The sequence below is a fragment of the Herpailurus yagouaroundi genome, unplaced genomic scaffold (genome assembly GCF_014898765.1).
Source record: "Herpailurus yagouaroundi ecotype Mexico unplaced genomic scaffold, PumYag 160, whole genome shotgun sequence".
In the NCBI taxonomy this organism is placed as follows: Eukaryota; Metazoa; Chordata; class Mammalia; order Carnivora; family Felidae; genus Herpailurus; species Herpailurus yagouaroundi.
In genome coordinates, this window is record NW_024412401.1 from 33,801,257 (window position 1) to 33,813,083 (window position 11,827).

Here is an 11,827-nt window from a genome sequence, read left to right on the forward strand (position 1 = left end):
CCTCCTCGCCTCCACGGACCTTCACATCCACCCCAGCGTGACACTGCCTCAGCCTGACCCTGCCCATCACAGCTCCCTCCAGCTGAGACCTCTGGCTCCACCTGTGGACAAATGTCACCATGGTCCTTCTGTCAAGCTTACTGAGAGGGACAGATGGCAGGCAGCAACTGACAACCAGCAGCATCTAAGTAATTAAGTGCTGCTGGGAGAAGCACTTGTCATCACGGAATCTTCCCTAGACCTTGTGAGTCGGAGATATTTGTCATTCCCCGTGCAGAGATAAGAAAATTGAGACATCAGGAGCTCAAGTAGGGTCACACAGTTAGTGGGAGTGGGGCGCAGAGGCGACCCCAAGCTTACTACCTGTACTGAGAGATAACGAGTCTCGCAGAGAAAACTGGGGAAGGGGGCTTGCAGCCAAGGCAGCCCATATGCACTGGGCTGGGACCTAAAAAGGAGGGGAAAGTAGGAGAATAAGTGGGAGAGGAAGGCACAGGCCGGGTCACATAACTTCACTGACAGACTACAGAGCTTAGAGTTACCAGGGGACAGGAAGGTAACATTTTGGAGCAGGCTGGTCAAAAATGGCCATGTCGTTCCCTGACTTCTGTCTCGCAGACCCCCACAAACCTGATTCTTTGCCTCGTGAGACTTGCTTCCCCGACCCTTCGGGTGTGGGGAACAGTCAGACTCTCCCCGGTACTCGGTCTGTACCTCCCTGCCTGCTTGCCCTCAGCCCTCCTCTGGAGTTGAAAGCACCTTCCCCAGAAGGGCTTGGAGGCAGGGGCTCCCCTTCCAACCCAGGTGTGCACATAGCACATCAAACCATCAGGTTCTACGATCAGCAACTCTTAGAGGAAGACCTGAGACTCCTCCCCTCTGCCAACATTCTGAGGGTGCAGCTGAATAAGAGACAGTCTCTGCCTTTGCAGAAGCTCGTAAGCGGGAGCCTTGACCCTGAGCATGTACCTCTTTAAGGGGAAAACATTTTTGTGATGCCTGCACGTTCACACACCTGGACCTATTTGGTAATTCCTAAAAACTGAAGCCTTTCTTAGTCTTTGAAAATGTCTTTAAGTGGCAAGTAATCACAGCAACAGTGAATCAGTCATTATGACTGAAAAAAGATTAATTAAAAAAAACCATTAAAACCGTAACACAATGTTTAAAAATTCTTGCATTATAGGTTGAAAATATGTTGGTAGAACTTTATTTATGAAACACAGATCTATTCCAGAGTCTTCTCCACGTACGGCCTGTGGGTCAGTTTCAACACGACCCGGGAGCTTGTAACAAATGGAGACTGTAGGGCTCACCTTGGGCATCCTAGAAGCAGAATCTACATCTTAACACTAAAGCTTGGGAAGCCCTGGCTTAGAGCATATGGTGTGCGGGGCTGGGGCTTGGACACAGGGGAAAGCAAGGCCAGACGGAACCCACGCAGAATGGGGTGACCTTAAGTGCTTTCGCAGATTTTCTGGCAGCAGTATGAAGGAAGTAGAGGTGTGAGGGGCCTACCAGGGAGAGGGGGAGGAAGCAAAAGTAGAGGCAAAGGGGAGAAGCACAGGCACTAACCGAGTTTTAGCAGGGGTGGAGAGGGAGGGCAGGTTGGAGGAGGTACTTCTGAGGTGTGACGGGCAGAATCTGTCCAGTGCAGGTGTTGCGGGATGAAGGATGACTCTGGGGTTTTTAAGCTGGAAGATGCATCACTTACAGCGAGGGCATTTTTAAGGAAGAAGGTGCAGAGGAGGGGCCTGGGGACACTCAAAGAAGAGGTGTTCAGATGTGATCTACGTAGGAACAAAACCGCCCCGATCAGGACTGGAGACACAGACCCGTGAGCTCCTGATGATGGGATCAGGTGAGTCTACCCAGGAAAGCCTGCAGAATGATTAAGAACAGAGGATAAAGGAAACAGAGGATGAGCCACCGAAGGGAAAGGGGGGTGGGAGCACATCACAGAAGCCCAGGTAACAAGGAGGGGCAATGAGCCAGCTGCACGGAGACCCAGGGGGCTGAGACATGATAACCAGCCCCTGGTCTTCACAGCAGAGCATCATGGTGAGGGGATGCTGGAGTACATAAAGCCGAGACTGCTATCCAAAGCTTAACCCGCCTCAGGGTGCAAGGCCCAATCAATCAAAATTATGTCTTTTTCATAGCAGCATTATCTGCAATGGTCAAAAGGTGGAAGCAATTAACTGTCCACTGACGGATGAATGACCAAATGTGGTATATGCATTCAACAGAATATTATTCATCCCTAAAGAGGAAAAAATTCTAACACATGCTGCGACACAGATGAACCTTGGGGACATTATGCTAAGGGAGAGAAACCAGTCACAAGATGACAGATACTATAGGATGCCACGCATGTTGGGGAACTAGTCATCTAATACCCAGAGACAGAAAGTAGAAGGGTGGTTGCTGGGGGCTGAGAAGTTAGCATTTAATGGCTATGGGGTTTCAGCTTTGCAAGATGATGACGTCTGTGGTGTGCGGGGGTCGTGGTAGCCCAGCAGTGTGACTCCACCTAATGCCAATGAGCCGTAGACTTCTGTGCATTTTACCGCAATTTAGAACAATTATGTCTTTCATCATCAGCATGGAAGGTCGGAACTCCCAGAAGGGAAGAGTATGTCTGTGTTGAGAAGTGAGGGCAAATCTTTTTCAGCTGCCACAGACGACTCCTCCAGCAGGCCTGGCAGTGGAAGAGAAGAGAGTAACTGAGTGCTGACCTAAAGGTGAGGCAGGGCTCCAGGAAGGCTTTCTTCCCCCGGAGGGCGGGACGACAGCCTTCAGCTGGAAGTGGAGAGGCAAGCCTGAGCCAAAGCAAAGGACACTCATTTTCTCAGACTGGAGGACAGGAAGAGAGGAGCCAGAAAGGTGAAGGAGAGGGTGGTAAAGGTGAGGGGGTTCCCACCAGATGGAACTTGAGCATCTCAGGACCACAGGCCTGAGGTCAAGACTCACACCCTCTGGAGAGGCAAGGTGAGGACGACAGGTAGGAGACCTGGAGGGAGTGGGATGGTGAGGGCTGCTGGTTTGGGAGTAACATGGGAGCAGGATTGGAGGGCAGGGGCGGCAGGGGAGGGTGGGGGGAGACAAGCGGGCTGCAGAGCCCAGAGCACGTGTCTGAAACTATCATTAGGTCCGAGGTAGTGGTCCCCAAAGGAGGGTTCCTGGTCTCTGGAGCAGCAGCAGCACCTGGGAGCTTGTTAGAAATGCAAGTTTGCAGGCTGTACCTGAGTCTGATTCAGACTCACTGAACCAGAAGCTCTGGGAGCGTGGCCTAGCAGCCCAGGTCTTAACAGGTGACTCTGATGTGATAAAATGTGAGAAACACTATACTATAAAAATTCAGTGGAAGATGCATGTCGCTTTTGATATGCAAGTGAAAAAAAATCAGCCTAGCAACTTCCACATAAAAGAGCCAGAAATGCATAACTGCTTCATGCCAATGCAACTTATTTCTATAGTTAACAAAACTTCTGTTAACAAAACCATAGAAATATGCAGTCCATCTCATAAACATCCTTAGATGAGATCTAGAAAACACACCTAAGATCTGGGGTTGGAAATGTTGGTACCAGTCCTGCTCTCCGACTACCTGTGTGCCATGTAGCATGCCGTATCCTTTTCAGGGCCTGTTTTCCCATCCATAAAAAGAGGGAGCTAGAAACAGTTCTTTCGTGGTCTCTTCCGGATCTGACATTGTGTGATTCTGTCCTATAAACAGTGACCTCCGACTAAGTGCTTTTACATAGCTCTTGCCTCGTCAGAGAAAGAATGGCTTTAACAGGTAAAGCATCATATCACAGTTAACCAGAAAACCTTTCCAAAATTCAGTTAAGTGCTAATATCTTGCATTCTAAGAACTAGAACACTCCCTCACTGGCTTTGCCATTAAAGCCACCAATGCCTAGTCATAAAAATACCGTACTGCACTGGCCTGTGTTCATGAAGTCCACGTGACCGGGATGCCCCAGAAAATATCCCCAATACTTCACATTTTTATCTTACAAGACCTTTTAATCCAGGAAGGCAGGGTTTGTATTTTTTGCTCGGCAGAAAATGAGTTAAAGAACTGTACTATACAGATCCCAGGGCCTGCCCCTCTGACCCAAGTATCTAGGGACACAGTATTACATGTCTAGGCTTCCTGATAAATGGCCCCGTATTGACCTTGTTACCGGAATCCCTAGACACTGGTTTCCTGCCTGGTTTCTCTGCATCCAAGTCCCTGTCTACACCTACTGGTCATCTAATGCTCATCCTCCTGTGCCTGGGTCCCCAGTGCCACCTGCTTCCCTGCCTCTGCCAAAGGCCATAACTTGGTTCTGATCTCAGGACTGGGTCTGGGAGAGGGATGTGGGTGTTTGTGCAGGAAGGACGGTGGAAGTGTGGGTGCCAGGGGGAAAAAAGATAAGGTCTAGGGAGATTCTGGTCTCCTGCCCCACCTCACTTACACACCCTGGTTCTTAAATTCCATTAGAATTTATCAGTGGGAAACACAGCTGGTTTGTTTGTCCTCCTTGTGCATCTATCACAGACTCCGTCCCTGGGTATGTAAATGACATTCCAGGCTCTCCATAGTCCCCATGGCAGGAAGGTGCAGAAGAGGGGAGGGCCAAAACAAAACAGGAGCAGGAGCAAAGTTGGGGAGGGGCAAAGGAGGTATGACCACCACAGGCACTGGAGCCAGGAACATGGGCTAGGCAGGCAATGTCAAGGAGATTAGTTCTGTCTTTATGCAGGCAGAGGATTCTTAGTGCTAGACAGTTTTCCAGGCTGATCTTCAACCTCAAAGTCACACTTGGGTAGGGTGACCACACCCCCTGATTTGCCTAGGGCAGTCCCAGTTGAAGCTAGTTCATGAGATGCAATTATTAATAGCCTCACTCTTATTCTCAAAATGTTCTGGTTTAGATGATGAATTCTCATTGTTTTACTCGTGGGCCCCTAAGCCTGCAAAGTTAGAGTCGCAGACACAGAAGGCTGCTGAGCACTAGGAGACACCTTTGGGCTGAGTCTCACCCCTCCTTAAATGCTCCATTCTTCTCTCCAGCACCCTGATGTCTGCTTGTACACTTTCGGGGATAGCAGGCTCGCTAAACCCTAATGAAGCCTCTCTTTTTGGGGGAAACCTGTGTTATAAAAATAGCAAGATTCAAGCCTGTAGAATCCTCTGTCTTATGTGCTCCTCTTTCAATAAATATTTAGTGAGTGCATTTGATGTTCCAGGGCTACTGGGGACACAAGGGTGAGTTAAAATAGACCCAAATTGAAGGGCATTCTATAAAATAATGGGCCTGTACTTTCCAAAAATGTCAAGGTCATAAAGGGCAAAGAAAGGCTGAGTAACCATCCCAGTTTAAAGGAGATTAAAAAGGATGACCTTGTGAAATGCATGCTCTGGGGGTTTCTTTGCTACAAAAGACACTATCAAGACAAGTGGCAAAAACCTGAGTAAGATCTATAGATTACAGTATTGTTTCAATAATGATTTCTCGATTCTAGAAATTGTGCTGTAGTTATATAGAAGAATGCTATTGTTTTTAGGAAATACACTGAAGTATTTTGGGGGAAAGGAAGACTCTATAAATGACCCTCAAGTGATTGAAGAAAAAAATATATACATAGAGAACAGAATAAAATAATTGTGATAAAATGGTAACATTTGGGGAATCTGGGTGAAGGGTATAGGAGAGTTCTTTGTTCTATTCTGAGAATTTTGCTTTATGTCTGAATGAGGTCAAAATAAAAAGTTAAAAGAAAAAAACAAGTCTAAGAGACAGGTATTTTTTTTTTTTCTTTTTTTTGAAAAGAAAGCAATGGACCCTGACCTCAGTCAGGTCACCATGTGGCTGGGGAGACAGGTACTAATACAAATAATTACACTAATTAACTGCAAGATTGCAACTGTGTAAAAGGAGAGAGATCCGGGGGCATGAGCCGTTTAACAGCAGGCAGTTTTACCCAAATCAGATGCAATCATGGGCTAACACCCAAGGCAGGAGTGAACTGGGGGGGAGGAGCACGGTTCCCGGCTCTCACAGACCCTGCGGCGGGTGAGGCAAGAGGGACCATTACCACCAGGGCCTGAGGGAGACACCAACATTAATCTCATCTTTTATTCCTTTTTTTTTTTTTTTTAAGTTTTATTTATTTTTGGGACAGAGAGAGACAGAGCATGAACGGGGGAGGGGCAGAGAGAGAGGGAGACACAGAATCGGAAACAGGCTCCAGGCTCTGAGCCATCGCCCAGAGCCCGACGCGGGGCTCGAACTCACGAACCGCGAGATCGTGACCTGGCTGAAGTCGGACGCTCAACCGACTGCGCCACCCAGGCGCCCCAATTCCTTTTTAAAAAATATTTATTTATTTGAGAGAGAGAGAGAGGGGAGAAAGAGGAGAGAGAGAGGGGAGAGAGACAGAATCCCAAGCAGGCTCTGCACTGTCAGCATGGAGCTCGATGCAGGGCTGGAACCCACGATCCATGCAATCATAACCCGAGCTGAAATCAAGAATCGGATGCTTAACCGACTGAGCCACCCAGGGGCCCCTCGTCTTTTATTGTAAGAGGGAAGTGTTTTTAAAAAGGCCCGGGTGACTGCAGCCTCCAGGTGGGGCATCGCAGATTTTTCCCTGTCCCCTGACACTTCAATTTTCTTTTTTTTTTTTTTAATTTTTTTTTTTTAACATTTATTTATTTTTTGAGAGACAGAGAGAGAGCACAAGCAGGGGAGGAGCAGAGAGAGAGGGAGACACAGAACCCAAAGCAGGCTCCAGGCTCCAAGCTGCCGGCACAGAGCCTGACACGGGCTCAAACTCACAAACTGCAGGATCATGACCTGAGCCGAAGTTGGCCACTCAACCAACTGAGCCACGCAGGCACCCCTGACACTTCAATCTTCTACAGCAACCATATATGTATTGATAACCAGACCAGGGGAGGGTGCTGGCGGGAGCAAGGCAGGCTCAGACTGTCATGTCCTCTCTGCAGGCCTGCCAGTGGTTAGGGTGAAGGGATGGTTGATGGAGATGGTCGCTGCTTCTCTCACAAGCACCCCAGGGCCTACACTGAGGCTGACTCACCGCAAGGTGGGGGGTGTCAGGTCTTCATACCCTACTCCCAAAGTCAGCCCGGTGCCTCTCATCCTACAGCATCCAGCTGGCCATGGCCCCTTTCTGGTCCTCGATCCTGCCCCTTGGAATGTCCCTTGAGCTCTGAGAGCTAGGAGCTGTAGCCCTGCTCTAGGGGTTGGCCATTTCTCACCCACAGTGACTCTTGGCACTGAATACCCCAACAAAGCATTTGTCTGGAGGGTCAGGGGCCGCCCACAGAGGGAAGGGACCCTGTTCTGTGTGCCAAATTCTGCCCTAGTGGGTTTTCATTTATTAGCTCCTTTAAAACAGTCCATTTAAAGGAAATGTTCCATTATCATCCACATTTTATAATTAACTGATTTGTCTAGGGACAGACTTGGGTTCACATCTTGGCTATCCTACTTAGGAGCAATGTATCCTTCGGGTGATCACTGCATGTCTCTGAGCCTCAGTTTTTTTCACCCTACTAGTAAGGGGCTGGTAGGAATTAACATGATTCTGGGGCTAGGAGGTACTATTTATTCCCTTTTGAGGCACCAAGAGGCTCAGTACAGAAAATCCACTCCAAACTACACATTGCTTAAACATTTACTAAAAGCTTCTGTATCCTGACAATAAATCCTGGGACCTGAATTTTCCAGGACTATCCCAATTTCAAATCCTCTGTCCTAACTTTCCACATAAAGCATCAAATGTCTCAAAAATTCCACTCTCTCAGTATCCAAACAACACCTCCTAGGCCTCCGCTTACACAAAGCAGCAGCACATTCTTTGACTACAGATCCTAGCCTTTGGTTCAGAAAATGTAGTCAGCAGAGCCCTGCTGGCCCTCTGATGGAAACGGGGTCATGGCAGCCAGTACTCCATCACGACCCAGACTTGGTTGTTTCCCGGCACATTGGTGTGAACTACAGCCAGAAGCCAAACCATGATGAGGGCATCACCCACAGAGGGCCACAGACTGGTTAGACGAGCTCTCCCCCCACCTCCCTACCAAGATACTGGTACCCAGGTGGGTACGAAGCACAGCCAGAGGGTTGCTCCAAGGTTTAAATGAATATTTAGAAACCACTCAGAACAGTGCCTGGCATCTGGTAAGTGCCATAACAGTGTTTAATAACTAAACGCAAAGGCATACCTGGCAGAAGGCGCTCATGCCTCCAAGACAACCCACAAGCATCACTGCTATGTGGGGAGAACAAGAGGGGACACTTACCCCTGCATTGAATGAGGCTGGGCCTCCTCACAGATGTGGGGGAGCACCCTGACTACAGGAGGTAGGTCCTGTATTAGCCAAGGTCAGGAGGCTAGACCTGGGGAAGAGTCACCACTCCTGAAATACACAAGGTCTCTTTGTGCCTCTGAGCCTTTGCATCTGCTGTTCTGTCTGCCCCCCAAATACCATCTTTTTCTACCCTCAAGGCTGAATTCAAATGCCAACTACTCCTTATGGTGTTCCTTGATGCCCATCAGAATGAATGGCTGCCTCCACTGGTCTCCCTTGCATCTGGCTTTATCATCTTTTAAAGCAATTGTGAAACAGATGGGTAAGATACAGAGTATGTGTGCACACGCACACATGCACACACACACACACACACACACACACACACACACACACACACACACAATCATTGTCTTCCCAAATCCACCCTACATCCTTCCAAGATAAGGGTTCAGCTTTCATCTCTGTAACCCTAGGGCCTGACACACAGCTCAGTAAGTGTCTAAATTTTCTGTGAAATCTGTGCTCTCAGCTGGTCTTCACCTGCAGGCAGAGAGTGGTTTCAGGTGCACACATAACCAGAAGCTATGTAGACCCAAGATCTGTGGGCCTTGGAACCCATGACCAGATCAGATTTTAGCCAGGGACCTACCAAAGCATTTGCTTTCATCCTCTTCAGGTGGATGAAAGGAGACACCTGTGATACCAGGGTAGTGTAGACACTGACCGGGTCCTGGCCTGTCTGTAATAGAACTAGTAAGAGGAGCCCAAGCTTGGGAAGCAACACCAGCAGGCTGCCCTGCCTCCAGTCTGTCAAGGCCAGGGAAGTGCAGAGTGCCTTAGGCATTCCAGCCCCTGCAACACACCTGGGAAAAGAAGAGAGATTGGCCCTGCTTTCCAGGAACCACTACTATCTGGTGGTAGGAAGTAGAGCTCTGGGGTTAGGGTCAAAGTCGCAGATCCCCTCCCCACCTACCACAAACCCTGAGGGGAGGGAGGGGGCCAAGTCTTATAGTTCCTTCCAAAACCCAAAGCTGAGCCCTGTGGGGATGGGGGGTGGGGTATGTGCATTCTGGAAAATGGAACACCTGATGTGCCTGGACCCATGGTTCAGAAGGTCACCCTTCGTCCCTCTTGCTCCTGGCCCCAGACTACCTTTGCTAGCTCAGTTTCCTCAACTGCCAAGCGTGGAACAGAACAACACTAAAATTAAACAATGTACGTGAAACCTCCCAGTTCACAGTCAATAATCAAGGAGTTGGTCCCAATCCCAAGACCAATTACCAGCTGGGAACCTCAACTTCTTTCGGGGGTAGGATTTGTCTCTGACCAGGTTCCTGACACTTGAATGAGGTTTAAAAGCTACCAGAACTCTTCTCTATGAAAAATGTGAAAGGTGGGCTCTGAAACAGGAGTGACCAAGCAGTGATGTATCCAAATTTGACTCTGTGTTAACTTAGGTTCTTGGTCCTTTCCCAACTGTCCCTGAAGACCTGCTTTCTCCCCGAAGGGAAGTTCCCCCAGGCATCCTGGGTTTGCTGGGGTCAACAGGCTTGCTCAGCATCCCCACCCAGCACTGCATCAGATATACAGAAGTGGCTTAATAAATGCTTGCTGAACAGAATGCCACTCCACTCGGAAATGCCTTTGGTAACTTGACCTTTTCACATTCCTTCGCTAATGTCTAATTTACATATAAGAGTCCGCTTTAGGAGATGGCAAATCACCAGAGACAACTTGGGATCAATAGGGTATTAGGCACGTTTTATTCTAAGCCAATTCTCTGCAAATTGGTATTCCATTAACTGTACGTGGGATTTATGGGAACTCACTATGAACCAGAATATTTAACTAGAACGACCTACTCTCTGTCAGATAATAGCTTACCATTGTTAATTTTCAACTAGTCAATCTCGGAAAGGTTTCCAGCTTCCAATCTACGTGTTGATTTAATCATCAATAAAGTCATCTATTTGAAAGTCTCCGTACAATAAAGGACAGCCTGGTGCAGAAGAAAAAGATCTGCCTTTGGAAGCAGAAGACCTGATATACCACCCAGGCCACATACTGTGTCATCATCGGCTGCTCAATTTCCTTATTTGCAAAATGGGACTAACACTAGCCTCATGAGAGAGTTGTAAAAATTGAGTCCATGCGTGTGGATGCACTCTGTACAGTTCTAGGAGACTATACAAAGGTTAAGATGAAATTCTTGAACAACTCAAGGAGGCTAATGATAGAGTGCAGGGTGGTTCTGAAGGGGGAGAGGAGATATTTTGGTCCCCAGGGGACACTTGGTCATGGCTGGAGACATTTCTGGTTGGCACAATTGAGGGAGAAGGATTGCTACTGGAATCTACTGGGTAAGGCCAGGGATGCTACTACACATGCTGCAATGCACTGGGCAGGCCCCACCACAAAAAAATTATCCAACCTCAAATGTTAACAGTGGTGAGGTTAAGAAACCTTGAGCTAAATAAATAATCGGGAAAGTTGGGTATGGAGCTTTTCAGAACAGAAATCCTCCTAAGCAGCCTGTACTTCTTCGTATCTATCATCCCTTTAAACATTTGAAGATCCATCTTGCAACACAGCTCTTTTGTAAGTAAAGCTCAACTGCCAACTTCTGGAGTTTCTGAATGTATAAAACTGCTTTTAAACACGATGCTCTCCGATTACAATGCAGCTAAATTGTTTCTCCAAAGCCCTTGACTTCTGCAGTTCTCCAAGGCACAAAGACAGGGGTCTGTCACTCTGCCACTAGGCCCTGAAGATGCTCTCATAATTCTAATTTCCTGGTGAAATGGGAGCCACGAGGGTCTCTAAACGAATTAAATTCACATCACGCCAACTGCTCCCTTGCTTTGTGCCGGGCACGGTGCCAAACACCTCCACATAATTTATCCCACTTAATCCACCCAACAACCAGCTGTTTGCAGGGGAGGAAATTGAGGATCAGAGAGGTTAAACAACTTGCCCAAGGTCACCAGCTGGCCAGGGTGAGCCCCACATGAACGGAGGTCTCCAGTTTCCAAGTCACAAGCTCTTTCCACCAGCTCGGAAAACCCAGGTGTCAAGTTGTCTCAACGTCCCATGAATTTTTAAGACACCCGCAACTTCTCAATAAGTTTAGGTTGCTGAAAATGGGAATTTCCGGGGGGCTGGGCGTTCTCACATACACTCCCCCACTGCAGCTGTCTCACCGCAGGTACCTGATAAATGATTCCATATCGCCCGCGAACGGGGAGGATTTATTGGCGCTGGAGTTCGTGCCAGGCCCAGGAAATGCCATTTTGAAAGCCGAGAGGCGGATTCGCCCTGAGAGCCGAGAAGGTCTGGCCGCCGCGCTTGGCTGGCCCCACGCGCGGGCTGTGCGCCCCCCGGGCGCCCGGGACTGGGGTCGCCGCGGCGCTGGGCCCTCCGAGGTCGCCAGCCGCGTCCACCCCTGCCCAGGTCGGAGCGCACGCCCACGCCCCGCTGCCGCAGCCGCCG

The 11,827-nt window shown here is 48.7% G+C and overlaps 1 protein-coding gene across 1 annotated transcript in view; it reads right to left on the reverse strand.

Moving 5' to 3' along the window:
* Nucleotides 1-11,827, reverse strand: part of PTPN3 (protein tyrosine phosphatase non-receptor type 3) — a 146,019-nt gene that overhangs the window by 99,131 nt on the left and 35,061 nt on the right. The window lies entirely within an intron of this gene.